This window comes from Lissotriton helveticus (genome assembly GCF_964261635.1).
Source record: "Lissotriton helveticus chromosome 1_1 unlocalized genomic scaffold, aLisHel1.1 SUPER_1_unloc_9, whole genome shotgun sequence".
NCBI lineage: Eukaryota > Metazoa > Chordata > Amphibia > Caudata > Salamandridae > Lissotriton > Lissotriton helveticus.
In genome coordinates this window covers 3,822,904-3,837,175 of record NW_027611736.1, presented here as the reverse complement: position 1 = coordinate 3,837,175, position 14,272 = coordinate 3,822,904, and the positions used below count along the sequence as shown (strand labels likewise).

The following is a 14,272-nucleotide window of genomic DNA, read 5'->3' as shown; positions in this document are numbered from 1 at the left end:
TATATTTCTCCCCTCCTATAATCACAGTCCCCTTTTACCAGTTGGCCGCTTTGCTGTCAGCAAGAAGTGGAGAGAGAGGAGAGGGGAATCAGAAGGCGACCCATTTAAGCCAGAGGTGAGGATGGATGTCAGAGGATACATGCTTCAAGAAGGTGGGGGCGGAGAGGACGTAGGGTTGGGCAGTAGTTGGTCCAGCTACACGCAGCACGGGAACATGAGGCGGAGAAAACACGAGTGTGGGGAGTGAGGCCATATAGTCAGGACCTGTCCCCAAAAGAAGTCGACGGATAATCGATGGATGTCAGTTGTATACCCAAAACCATCCTATGTACAGAAGAAATGGGTTCTGGCTTCCACGCAAGTCTTACACTCAATGGAAAAAACACGACATCCTTATTGGATTCGGGTTGTAGACAGTCCGTCATACAGAGCACACTGGTGAAAGACTTTCAGATCTGCCCGGAGAAAAAGACACCCATCTACTGCGTTCATGGAGACATCAGAACATATTCAGTAGCCGAAATCCCCATCAAGTTATCCAATGTCAGTACTCTACTGGTTAGGGTGGGAGTATTGGACAACCTACCTGAACAACTCATTTTGGGCACAGACAATCCAGTATTCATCTTGTTGCTCAAATGCACACTGAGGAAGACTTCTATACCCCCGGTACGCTGCTCACACAAGCCCCCTGGCTTTTGGACCGGTCGTTTCAGTATGCTCAATTTCAAGACCCCACCCTTCAGAATGCCTGGCAACAAGGAAAGAATCCAGTGATACCGTCCTCATTCCCCTTATTCATCATCAAAAACAATTTACTATACCGGATAGGAAAACAAGACGTTACCCCACAGTTAGTGGTTCCCCAGAGATTTCGCGATCAAATATCATTTTTTGCACATTCATACCTTCTAGCAGGTCACAGTGGGCCTTCAAAAACAACCCAGTCTGTGTTGAGATATTTGTATTGGCCAGGGATATTCGCCAATGTAGATAAATACTGCAGGGAGTGTGAAATATGTCAGAAGAAGAACCCCTATAAACCCCCTCTACCAAGAACCTCTTACAACCTCTACCAATCGTCAATAACCCTTTTTAGAGGATAAGTATGGATTTAGTGGTCCTCTGCCAATATCAAAAAAGGATATATCTATATACTGGTTATTGTCGATTACGCAACTCGATACCTAGAAGCATTTCCCCTATGAACACCAAGCACCAAAATTATCAGTGAAAAAATACTAGAAAGGTTTTCGAGGGTAGGATTTCCCCAAGAGATTTTGACTGACCAGGGAATCCCCTTTGTTTCACGTTTAATGAAACAAGTCTGTAAATCCTTGAATATTACCTAAATAGGAACATCGGCCTATCACCCTCAGAGAGGTGGTCTGTGCGAGCGATATAATGCCACCTTAGAGCAAACCATGAAGAAAATGCTAACCACAGAAGGGAAAGAATGGGACATGTTGTTGCCCCTTGCCCTCTTTGGTATTAGAAGCCAGGTTTGGAGAAGCTTGGGTTGTTCTCCCTTTGAATATCTTTACGGGAGACAGCCACAAACCTTGCTAGAAATTACAAGAGAAGTGTGGGAACAAGAGAAACAAGAAGACCCACAAAACCTTCTAGAATACACCCAAAGCCTAAGAAAACGCATACAGAAACTGTGAGATTTTGCTCACGACAATCTAGAAAAAGCTCAAAGAAGCCAGCAGATCCCTTACTTAAAGGAAAGCAGTGTCAACAGTTACAGGTCCATGACTGTGTGCTCCTACTCCTACCTTCCTCTATACCCCATAAACGGGCAGAATGGAAGGGACCATTTGAAGTTGTTGAAAGGATAGGCCTCACTACTTACCGGTTTTGCCTTTCCTTAACTAAAACCCAGATATACCACATAAATCTGCTAAAGAAATGATTGGGACCCCTCCCCAAAGACACCCATTACGTGTTGTCCGACTCAAAACCCATTCATTCAACAGTGATTCAATTGCCCATAAACGAACATCTAACAGAAGAACAAAAAGTGTCTCTTCAGGCCCTCCAGAGTCCTTCTCCTCCATTTTTTCTGACCTCCCGGGAAAAACAACAATAGTCGAGTATGTAATTGTTACCCCACCAAACAAAGTAATAAAACAACGCCCCTACAGAAAACAAGCCGGTAGGCGGCACGCAGTTGCTGCCGAAATAGAGAGCATGTTACAACTAGGAGTCATAAAACCTTCCAGCAGTAACTGGTCCTGCCCCATGGTCATAGTTCAGAAACCGGATGTTTCCATCCGTTTTTGTATAGACTTCCAAGCAGTCAATGCCATCTCGAAATTTGACTCATACCCATTACCAAGAGTTGATGAGCTAATCGAGAAATTAGGCAAAGCCCAATATATAACCGCAGTCGATCTTACAAACGGCTATTGGCAGGTACCACTTAAACAGGAAGACCAAGAAAAAAACACCTTTAGCACCCCTAATGGCTTATACAAGTTTACTGTACTGCCTTTTCGGTTACATGGAGCACCAGCAACGTTCCAAAGACTTTTGAACAAAGTTCTTTACCAACAGCAAGAGTACTCCTTAGCCTACATAGACGATATCATAATATTTAGCCCTAACTGGGAACAACAGCTCGTCCATTGTTGGAAGGTATTCCAAACACTTAGGACTTAAGGGCTCCACGTGAACTCCAAAAAGTCCAGGATAGGATTCACCAAAGTCAAATATTTGGGCTATCTATTGGGGGATGGGCTATCGCTCCCCAACAAGAGAAAGTGAGAACTTAGACACCCCCTTCCCTACCACTAAAAAAGGCATTAGATCCCTTTTATGGCTTACTAGGCTTCCACCGCCAGTTTATATCCAATTATTCTGAAATAGCAGCACCACTAACTGACCTACTGAAGAAAGAGAAAAGGAACAAATACCTGGTAAATCCCCCACAAGCAGCCAGAAAGGCATTCCGCGAGCTCAAGCGAGCCTTAACGTCCAGCCCTATCCTTATTTTACCCAACTTCAGGGAACCCATTATCCTACAAACAGATGACTCGGAAGTAGGTCTGGGGGCGTTCTTTCCCAACAAACAGAAGAAGGCCTTGAGCGCCCTGTCCTCTTAATCAGCCATAAATTATTTCCAAGGGAGAAGAAATATTACACTATTATCTGGAGGGATCTCCTTTTGTCCTGTATACTGATCACGTCCCCCTCTTGTGGATGAGTCGTAACAAAGGGAATAACCCCAGCATCCTCAGGTGTTTTTTAGGTCTCGTGTAAGGCATTGCTTTAGCAATGCTTGTTGGCAAGATATTGTGTAGGGGATATAAAAAATGCACCCAAAGGCTTTTCTAGGCGGATTGCCTACAATGCATGTGTGCGAGCGCGTGCACATTGCAGACCATTTGGCAGCCTGTGAGCCTCTCTCTGCACTCATGCTGGTTTACACTTCAAAGGAATCCGCTCCCCTCCGCGCAATGCCAGAGCTTGTTGTTTACACACAACACCCCAGCTGCTTTTGACCCGAGGCAACGCCTCGCAGCTGTACCTTAGGCATGCATTTGTTGTGTTAACCCATTAGCCCCTGACCTGCTTGCCACCATGTTTTTTTTTTTAAACCCACCACCTCCTTTTCCATGCTCCGTTTTACTCAGGCCCCTGCTTTAGCCATGTCCTGCGCCCTCACTTGTGTAACTGAAGGCACTGGAGTGATTTACATGAGCATCATGTACATTATACTGACACTTAGACACACTGCGCACTCACACACTGCACACTCTCATACTGCGTACTCGCACACTGCGCACTCACACACTGTGCTCTCACACTACTTGAGGCCACACACATTGCGCATTCACACACTGCGCCATCACACACTGCGCACTCAAACACTAAGCACTCAAACACTAAGCACTCACACACTGCGCACTCACACTACTTTTAGCCAGACACACTGAGCCCTCACACTACTTTAGGCCACACACACTGTGCCCTCACACACTCTGCACCCTCACACACACTCCACCCTCACACACTCTGCCCCCTCACACTACTTTAGGCCACGCACACTGCGCCCTCACTTTAGGCCACGCACACTGCGACCTCAAACAACTTTAGGCCACGCACACTGCGCCCTCACACTACTTTAGGCCACGCAAACTGCGCCCTCACACTACTTTAGGCCACACACACTGTGCCCTCACACTACTTTAGGCCACACACACTGCGCCCTCAAACTACTTTAGGCCACACACACTGCGCAATCACACTACTTTAGGCCACGCAAACTGCGCCCTCACACTACTTTAGGCCACACACACTGCGCCCTCACACTACTTTAGGCCACACACACTGCGCCCTCAAACTACTTTAGGCCACACACACTGCGCAATCACACACTGCGCAATCACACACTGCGCACTCACACTACTTTAGGCCAGACACATTGAGCCCTCACACTACTTTAGGCAACACACACTGTGCCCTCACACGCTGCACCCTCACACTACTTTAGGCCACACACACTGCGCCCTCACACTACATTAGGCCATGCACACTGCGCCCTCACACTACATTAATCCACGCACACTGCACCCTCACACTACTTTAGGCCACACACACTGCGCCCTCACACTACATTAGGCTACGCACACTGCGCCCTCACACTACTTTAATCCACGCACACTGCACCCTCACACTATTTTAGGCCACGCACACTGCGCCCTCACACTACTTTAGGTCACACACACTGCGCCCTCAAAGTACTTTAGGCCACACACACTGCACCCTCACACTACTTTAGGTCACACATACTGCACCGTCACACACTCTGCACCCTCACACACTCTGCTCCCTCACACACTCTGCACCCTCACACACTCTGCACCCTCACACACTCTGCACCCTCACACACACTGCACCCTCACACACACTGCACACTCGCCCTACTTTAGGCCACACACACTGCGCCCTCACACTACTTTAGGCCATGCGCACTGCGCCCTCACACTACATTAGGCCAAGCGCACTGCACCCTCATACTACTTCAGGCCACACACACTGCACCCTCACACTACTTTAGGCCACGCACATTGCGCCCTCACACTACTTTAGGACACACACACTGCACCCTCACACTCTGCACCCTCACACACTCTGCACCCTCACACACTATGCACCCTCAATGCAACATACACTTCAAATACCAGTCAGTGCCACACAATTACACGCCTGTGAGAAGTTGGCCTGATGTATGATGTCCACAATTCTGTGGGCACCTTGTATCAGTCCAAACAATCCCTTATGGTGGTGGTTGTAAAGTCAACCTTATAGACAAGCTATCCTAGGGGTAGCATGGACTAAGCAGTTTTAGGCTAAACTCAAGAGGGCATGTGAAGCCAGCTGTTATACCATATGCAATCTTGTAATATCAAATGAAAGGACACCACACAAGTTATATATTATAAAAATATATGTATTTATTACTAGAATAATCCTCTGTACTCTTTATGAGTGCAGAGGCACAAACGTTTAAACAAAAGCACAGTTAAACATTCAAAAGTTGCACAATCTTGGATAGGCCCGGTGGCCACTCAAACCATATACTAAAATAGTGGTATAAGTACCACCTCTCGAACAATGGTAAGGCCTAGGGCGTTGTGAATCGCTGATACTAATCGGGACTAGCAGTGATGAAGTCGGGAGAGGCCCGCGGGACACGGGTGCAGTGCCTAAAGCACACGCATGCACCAATGCAAAGTCAATGGCGCGTAAAAGTTAAAGAGTTACTGTTTTGGAAGTCTTCCGACTGGAATAGAATTACCACACTTTAAACTAGGATACTAGAGGTGTAAACCACTACAGGAGCACCGGTGTTAGTTCGTTACCTCACCCACAGGAAGCGGGTGCATAGGTGCCAAAGTGTGTCGGATTTCGTTGTGTAGATCTATGGAGCCTGGAGATGAAGATGCTGCAGGCGGCCAGGAGAGAAGTGTCCGGTTGGATCCAAGGGTGGATCGAAGATGTAGAGTACCTGAAAGCAGAGGGGACAGAGTCTGGGTCACTAGGATGGAACCAGGAAGGAACCAGGCGATGTCGGGCGCAATCAGGTGGTTGTCGTGAAGCTTGACTCCGCTGCCACGTGGACTCTGGGGCATCGACGATGACCAGGAGTGGAGCACGAGCTGTCCCACGAAGGCTCTCGCTGTCGGCGGTGTCGGCTTCCGGATCGGAGCAAACAGACCTTGGCAAATGCAACCCACGCAGGATTCGAAGATCGCTTCTTACTCGGACCAGGAAGGCCAAAGCGGTGGCTCTTTTTTAGGGGAGCGAGGGCAAGTCTGGAGCAACCAGACTAGCAGTGTAAATTTCAAGGTTCGTCGGTTCTGGGGCCACTAGCCAACGGGCAAGCGACCGGACCAAAGCGTCGAGCAGAAAAATGCAAAAGGGCCCCACGCAGCACTCGAGGAGTGTGGAGGGGAGATCTTCGGTGCACAAGCTGCTCGGGCAGGGGCTTCTCAAACCCCAATGTACAGCTTTGAGGGTGCCTCAGGAGCTGCACGGTCAGCACTTCGCAGTCTTTCCAAGATGGCCGGCTCCACGCTTCACGTCGCCTCCACGGGTCTCAGATTCGCTGGGACTGTGGATCGAGCTGTTAGAAGTCAGGGAAGCTGGGTCTTGTCGATCTCTGTCGCTCGAGTTCCGGCGGGAACTGCAACAAAGCAAACCGTTGGACGCTGGATGGTGCCTGTTTGCACAGGGTGGTCACTCCTTGACCACAAGGGAGATTCTTCAGTCTTCCACGTCGAGTGGGATGTCGAAGGGTCAAGAGTTCTGTATCAAAGTTTGTTCAGGATAATCTAATGCTCCTGGGCACAGCTCCTACCTTTATTCTCAATCAAGGGGCTGGATTACCTGCTAGGTCCCTCCTATGGGTGGAACCCAGGAAGGGGGTGGTTACACCCCTTTCCCTTTGTCCAGTTTCGCGCCAGAGCTGGGACTGGAGTGTCCCAGCACCGGTTTGAACTGGACTATGCATGGGAAGCCTTGTGCTCCCCAGGCAGTGTCTAGTTTCATTCAACCCTCCCTGCTACAATCCACTATCTCCTGTCTGGGGTGATGTAACACCTCCCTGTGACAGGATATCTATTGTCCAGGCCTCCCCTACCGGAGTTTCGGTCAGCAGCAGGGGGCCATACTCGTGTCAGTGGCAGCAGCATCCATTTTGTGATGCTGGGGCTTTGGTTAGATTTAACCGCGTTTAAGCAAAGTAACATGTCTTCTCCCTCTAGAAGGGTGGACTCATACCCCCGTCGCCAGGACTGGCGAGGGGGTAGTACTCCAAAGCGTATGACACCTTACACGACAGGTTTTGATAAAGCCAAACCAAAGTTAGCAAGTAACCGCGAGGATTATAATGCACTTAAGAGTATATGGTACGGCAATATCCCGGAACAGCTAAGGGAGCTGGTCCCGACAGCTGCAGACAGGCTCAGCTCATGCTAGAGCACCATCTCACATAAAACCAAGCACTCTGCCTCCAGGATTGTTAAGGCCTGCCATAGGAGTGACTTATAGGTATATATATGTGTAGATATAGGTTTAGATATAGGTATACTATATCTAAGCAAGGGGTGATTACACGACCTTGCCCCAGCTGAGTGATCAGCCAGTTGTGTCAGTTTGGGTAGCCAGCCAGGGGTGGCAAAAGATATGCTGCAGCCCCTGGTAGGCCTTGGATACACCTATGCCCTGGGTACCTACTGTACAGGGGCTGATAAGGTGAACCAATGTCCAATTGGGTATGTACCTAAAGTACATGGATGTGAATTTAGAGAGAGAACAGAAGGCTGTGGGTCTGATTAGCAGGCCCACAGCCACATTATGTCGAAAACCAGTGAAGCAAAAGCAAAAATCTGGGGTGACCCTAGGAAAGCAGACCCTACTCTCCTACAACGCCACATAATTACACTGCACTCAATGCAACATACACTCCAAATATCACTCAGCGCCACATAGTGGCTGCACTCAATGCAACATACACTTCAAATATCACTCAGTGCCACATAATTACACTCTACTGAATGCAACACACACTCCACACAATACCACTCAGTGCCACATAATTACACTCTAATTACACTCTACTGAATACAACATACACTCCAGACAATACCACTCAGTGCCACATAATTGTATGCTACATAATTACACTGCGCTCAACGCAACATACACTCCATATACCACTCCGTGCCACATAATTACACTGCACTCAATGCAACATACACTCCAAATACCACTCAGTGCCACATATTTACATGCCACATAATTACACTGCACTCAATGCAACATACACTCCAAATACCACTCACTGTCACATAATTACACTGCACTCAATGCAACATACACTCCAAATACCATTCAGTGCCACATAATTACACACCACATAATTACACTGCACTCAATGCAACATACACTCCAAATACCACTCAGTGCCACATAGTTATATGCAACATAATTACACTGCACTCAGTGCAACATACACTCCAAATACCACTCAGTGCCACATAATTACACACCACATTATCACACTCTACTGAATGCAACACACACTCCACACAATACCACTCTATGCCACATAATTATAAGCTACATAATCAGACTGCACTCAATACAACATACACTACAAACAATACAACTCAGTGCCACATAATTACACGCCACACAATTACACTCTACTGAATACAACATACACTCATCATAATATCACTCAGTACCACATACTTACACGCAACAGAATTACACTCTACTCAATGCAACATACACTCCAAATACCACTCAGTGCCACATAATTACACGCCACATAATTACACTGCACTCAATGCAACATACACTCCAAATACCACTCAGTGCCACATAATTACACGCCACATAATTACACTGCACTCAATGCAACATATACTCCAAGTACCACTCAGTGCCACATAATTACATGCCACATAATTACACTTTAATAAATGCAACACACACACCACACAATACCACTCAGTGCCACATAATTATATGCTACATAATTACAATGCAACATACACTCCAAACAATACCACCTAGTGCCACATAATTACACACCACACAATTACACTCTACTAAATACAACATACACTCCAAATACCACTCAGTGCCACATAATTATATGCTACATAATTACACTGCGCTCAACACAACATATACTCCAAATACCACTTAGTGCCATATACTTCCATGCCACATAATTACACTGCACTCAATGCAACATACCCTCCAAATACCACTCAGTGCCACATATGTATATGCTACATTTTTATACTACGCTCAACGCAATATACACTCCAAATACCACTCAGTGCCACATAATTACACGCCACATATTTACACTGCACTCAATGCAACATATACTCCAGATACCACTCAGTGCCACATAATTACATGCCACATAACTACACTCTAATGAATGCAACATACACTCCACACAATACCACTCAGTGCCACATAATTATATGCTAAATAATAACAATGCAACATACACCCTAAACAATACCACTCAGTGCCACATGATTACACGCCACACAATTACACTTTACTAAATACAACATACCCTCCTCATGATACCACTCAGTACCACATAATTATATGCTACATATTTACACTGCGCTCAGCGCAACATACACTCCAAATACCACTCAGTGCCACATAATTACACGCCACATAATTACTCTATCTATCTATCTCCCTCACTCTATCTATCTATAGTCCTCACTCTATCTATCGCCCTCACTCTATCTATTGCCCTCACGCTATCAATCTATCGCCCTTACTCTATCTAACGCCCTCTATCTATCTCTCTATCTATCTATCTATCTATCTATCTATCTATCTATCGCCCTCACTCTATCTATCGCCCTCAGTCTATCCATTGCCCTCACTCTATCGCCCTCACTCTATCAATCTATCGCCCTTACTCTAACTGAAGCCCTCTATCACCCTCCCTCTATCTATTTATCTATTTCTCTATCTATCTATTTCTCTATCACTCTATCTGTCTATCTTTCACACTCACTATCTATTGCCATCACTCTATCTATCTATCTATCTATCGATCGCCCTCACTCTATCTGTCTATCTATCTATCGTCCTCACTCTGTCTATCTAGCGCCCTCACTCTATCTATTGCCCACTCTATCCATCTATCTATTGCCGTCCCTCTATTACCCTCCCTCTATCGCCCTGCCTCTATCTATCGCCCTCACTCTATCTATCGCACTCACTTTATCTATCTATCGCATCACCACAGCATCACCCAGCACCACAACAGCATCACTCAGGGGCACCACAACATCATTATGCGCTACCACAGCATCACTGAACGCCACAGCATCACTCGTCGCCACCATAACATCTCTCAGCACCACCACAGGTTCAATCTGTGCAACCATTCAACAGCAACTGGTTCAAATATGTTCTATCAATGTTTCAAGCTTTATTACAAATGTCACAAAAATATGTTAATATTTCACTTCTGTTCTTGAATTTTCGTCACAATAAAATACACTGAACATAATCTTCACAAAAGGTTTTTACAAACGTTTAAGCTACTGCCATTATAAATTACAATAACTTTTATTTAAGTATTAATTATTCAAAAAAATTAAAAGGCAGTGTTATTTGTAATATCAATACATCTAAGTCACGTAAATACAACATATATTGCATTACAAATGCTATAGGTGTCACATTTGCGAAAGTTATAACTATTAGCATTGTAAATGACAAAGCTATTAATTTTGCTTTTTTCAAAACCAACACATAAATAAAACATTTGTCATTTAAAATACAAATAGGTCAAACTTTCCTAATGCGAGACCTATAGCATGTGCTTGTTGGCTTTGCAACCCTACTGTAAATAAAAATAAAAATAAAACTGTATGTGTAAAGCGCAAACTACTCACCCTTACGAGTCTCAAGGCGATGGGGGCCGTCGTGGCAATTAAGTCAACTATTGCCAAGAGTCTCATAGTGCTGAGCGGAGCTGCCGCCAGAGCCCGGGATCGATCCGTGAACCCTGTGCTCCGAAGTCAGCTGCCCTGGCCGCTGCACCACACCTCTTCACCATTCGACGAGATGGCATTGACTACTCATTTGAGGTCCGTCATAGAAAAGGGTCTGATAACAGCAATAGTGACTTTCTTTTGCGCATCCCTCATTTCCACAAAAGGGAAACATCTGGGGGTGAGGTGTGTCAGGTAGCCCCTGTGGTAGACGATGGGATAGAGGATAAGGAGTGCCATGCCATCCCTCCATATATTTTTCCCCTCCGATATTCACAGTCCCCTTTTACCAGTTGTCCTCTTTGCTGTTATCAAGAAGTGGAGAGAGGGGAATTGGCAGGTGGCCCCTTAAGCCGGAGCTGAGGACTGACATCAGAGGATACACGCTTCAAGATGGTGGGGGCGGAGAGCGCGTCAGGTTGGTCAATAGATGGTCCAGCTACACACAGCACGGGAACGCGAGGCAGAAAAACCAGCGGGGGAAGACCTGAAAGACGGAGAAGACCTAACAGCCTTCTGAGAGAGAGAACCGGAGCCCAGGGGAGGTCACAGCTTGTCGGCGAGTGGAACACCTGAACCTGGCGGAGGAGGGAAAGCCGAACCAGAAGACCAGACCTCACTGAAGGACACGGAGTCACCACGCCATGGCCCCGAAGGGACGTGGCTCTTACAGGTGCGTGGGCGTCTACGCGGCTTTTGGAAAGGGGCTAAGTAAGAGAGGGACGGGAGTGGGAGGCTGAGGGGTGAAAGGGACCCAGGAAAAAGGAAATATGTGAGACAGAAAAGAAAGACAAGAGCAGAAATCATCGGCTACTCTTCTTCTTTTGGTTGCTCCAACCCCCTCCCTTCACATATATGCAGCAATTATTTATCCCTCACATCCTCCCTTGACTAAACCATAAAGCAAAAACACTTACCTGAGTCTTTACCTTCTGTCCGAGAGACGACGGCGGCCGAGGCTCACCTAAGGGACTGAAGAGAAGGACCCTGTGGGAAAGAAGAACATAAAATAGACAATCAATCATTGTGATTTCCTGTAATATTAATAAAAAAGTGCATACCAAGAAATTATTCAATGCAGTGTGCTCCTTCTTGACCGACTCTTCTAGAACGTGGAGCTACATACTTTCCCTACAGGGAATGGGAGACAGAAACACAGAGACCAACAGACACACACAGACACACACACACAGGAAAGCATAGTAGGAAAACGCTACATACAGTTGTTCTATGCTTGCATATGTACATTGTTTTAGAAAGATGGTGGAACTATTGATTTTGTTCAATGTGCTTATTTTGCTAATTACTTTTATCTGCTTCTATTATCATTGAAGCACATAAATTCTATACAAGAATTTGGATGGTTCAATTAATAATGAAAATGCTAATGTTATATTATTTTAATTTGATACCGCACAAGAATTACCACTAAGCAGAAACTCCTTCAAGGAGAAATTTAGGATTAGTATGTAGTACCACTCAATCTTTGTGAAGTTGAAAGAAAGGCTCTTGTATAGTTAATAATTTACAACAAGGGGTGGTGATGGACAGAGTCTCTGAATTAAGCAGAATACTCTCACCCAGTCAAGAGATCAGGGCTAGATCCAACACCGTTTTTTAGCTCATTGCACCATCCCAGTTTCAGAACCCGGCTGTATGCAAATTAGTCTGTCCCTGGCCCAGTGCATCATGGGAACAGGGCAGACCAGACTACAAAAGCCAATTCTTACACTGGGAAGGAAACAAGCTTCCGGGGACCGGTTTCTGGCATTTCAGTATTCTGCTTAATTCAGAGACTCTGTCCCTCACCACCCCTTGTTGTAAATATTTTTGTCCACCCTAAGCGTGGAAGGGTATACTCAGACATGAGTCCCTTGCTCATTGCACCATCAGGATTCAAGCAAGCCGGGCCGAAGACGGCTGTAATGCCAGAAACCGGTCCCCGGAAGCTTGTTTCCTTCCCAGTGTAAGAATTGGCTTTTGTAGTCTGGTCTGCCCTGTTCCCATGATGCACTGGGCCAGGGACGGACTACTTTGCATACAGCCAGGTTCTGAAACTGGGATGGTGCAATGAGCTAAAAAACGGTGTTGGATCTAGCCCTGATCTCTTGACTGGGTGAGAGTATTCTGCTTAATTCAGAGACTCTGTCCCTCACCACCCCTTGTTGTAAATATTTTTGTCCACCCTAAGCGTGGAAGGGTATACTCAGACACGAGTCCCTTGCTCATTGCACCATCAGGATTCAAGCAAGCCGGGCCGAAGACGGCTGTAATGCCAGAAACCGGTCCCCGGAAGCTTGTTTCCTTCCCAGTGTAAGAATTGGCTTTTGTAGTCTGGTCTGCCCTGTTCCCATGATGCACTGGGCCAGGGACGGACTAATTTGCATACAGCCAGGTTCTGAAACTGGGATGGTGCAATGAGCTAAAAAACGGTGTTGGATCTAGCCCTGATCTCTTGACTGGGTGAGAGTATTCTGCTTAATTCAGAGACTCTGTCCCTCACCACCCCTTGTGGTAAATATTTTTGTCCACCCTAAGCGTGGAAGGGTATACTCAGACATGAGTCCCTTGCTCATTGCATCATCAGGATTCAAGCAAGCCGGGCCGAAGACGGTTGTAATGCCAGAAACCGGTCCCCGGAAGCTTGTTTCCTTCCCAGTGTAAGAATTGGCTTTTGTAGTCTGGTCTGCCCTGTTCCCATGATGCACTGGGCCAGGGACGGACTAATTTGCATACAGCCAGGTTCTGAAACTGGGATGGTGCAATGAGCTAAAAAACGGTGTTGGATCTAGCCCTGATCTCTTGACTGGGTGAGAGTATTCTGCTTAATTCAGAGACTCTGTCCCTCATCACCCCTTGTTGTAAATACTTGTATAGTTAATGCCTGAAGTTCCTCAACTCTCCTTAGTGAGGTTATCGTTATGGGGAAAGCAACTTTCCATGACAGGAATTGTAACGGACATTTGTGCTTTGGTTCAAAAGGCGGGCCCATTAGCCGTGTAAGGACTATGTTTAAGTTCCACTCTGGAGCAGGGGGAATACTTGGTGGTATAACTCTTTTTAATCCTTCCATGAAGGCTTTAATCACTGGTTCTCTTAAGAGAGATAGGTGTTGTCTATTTTGCAAGTATGCAGCTACGACTCCGAGGTGTAAACAAATGGATGTGCAAGTTAATCCACATTGCTGTAAATGCAACCGATAACAA

At 46.2% G+C, this 14,272-nt stretch overlaps 1 protein-coding gene across 1 annotated transcript in view; it reads right to left on the bottom strand.

Annotated features, from left to right (window-relative positions):
- Positions 1 to 14,272, bottom strand: part of LOC144806595 (uncharacterized) — a 91,434-nt gene that overhangs the window by 50,995 nt on the left and 26,167 nt on the right. The window contains exon 3 of the mRNA XM_078672929.1: positions 11,984 to 12,100. The gene's annotated coding sequence lies outside the window, so the exon portion shown is untranslated. The remainder of the gene's footprint in view (positions 1 to 11,983; positions 12,101 to 14,272) is intronic.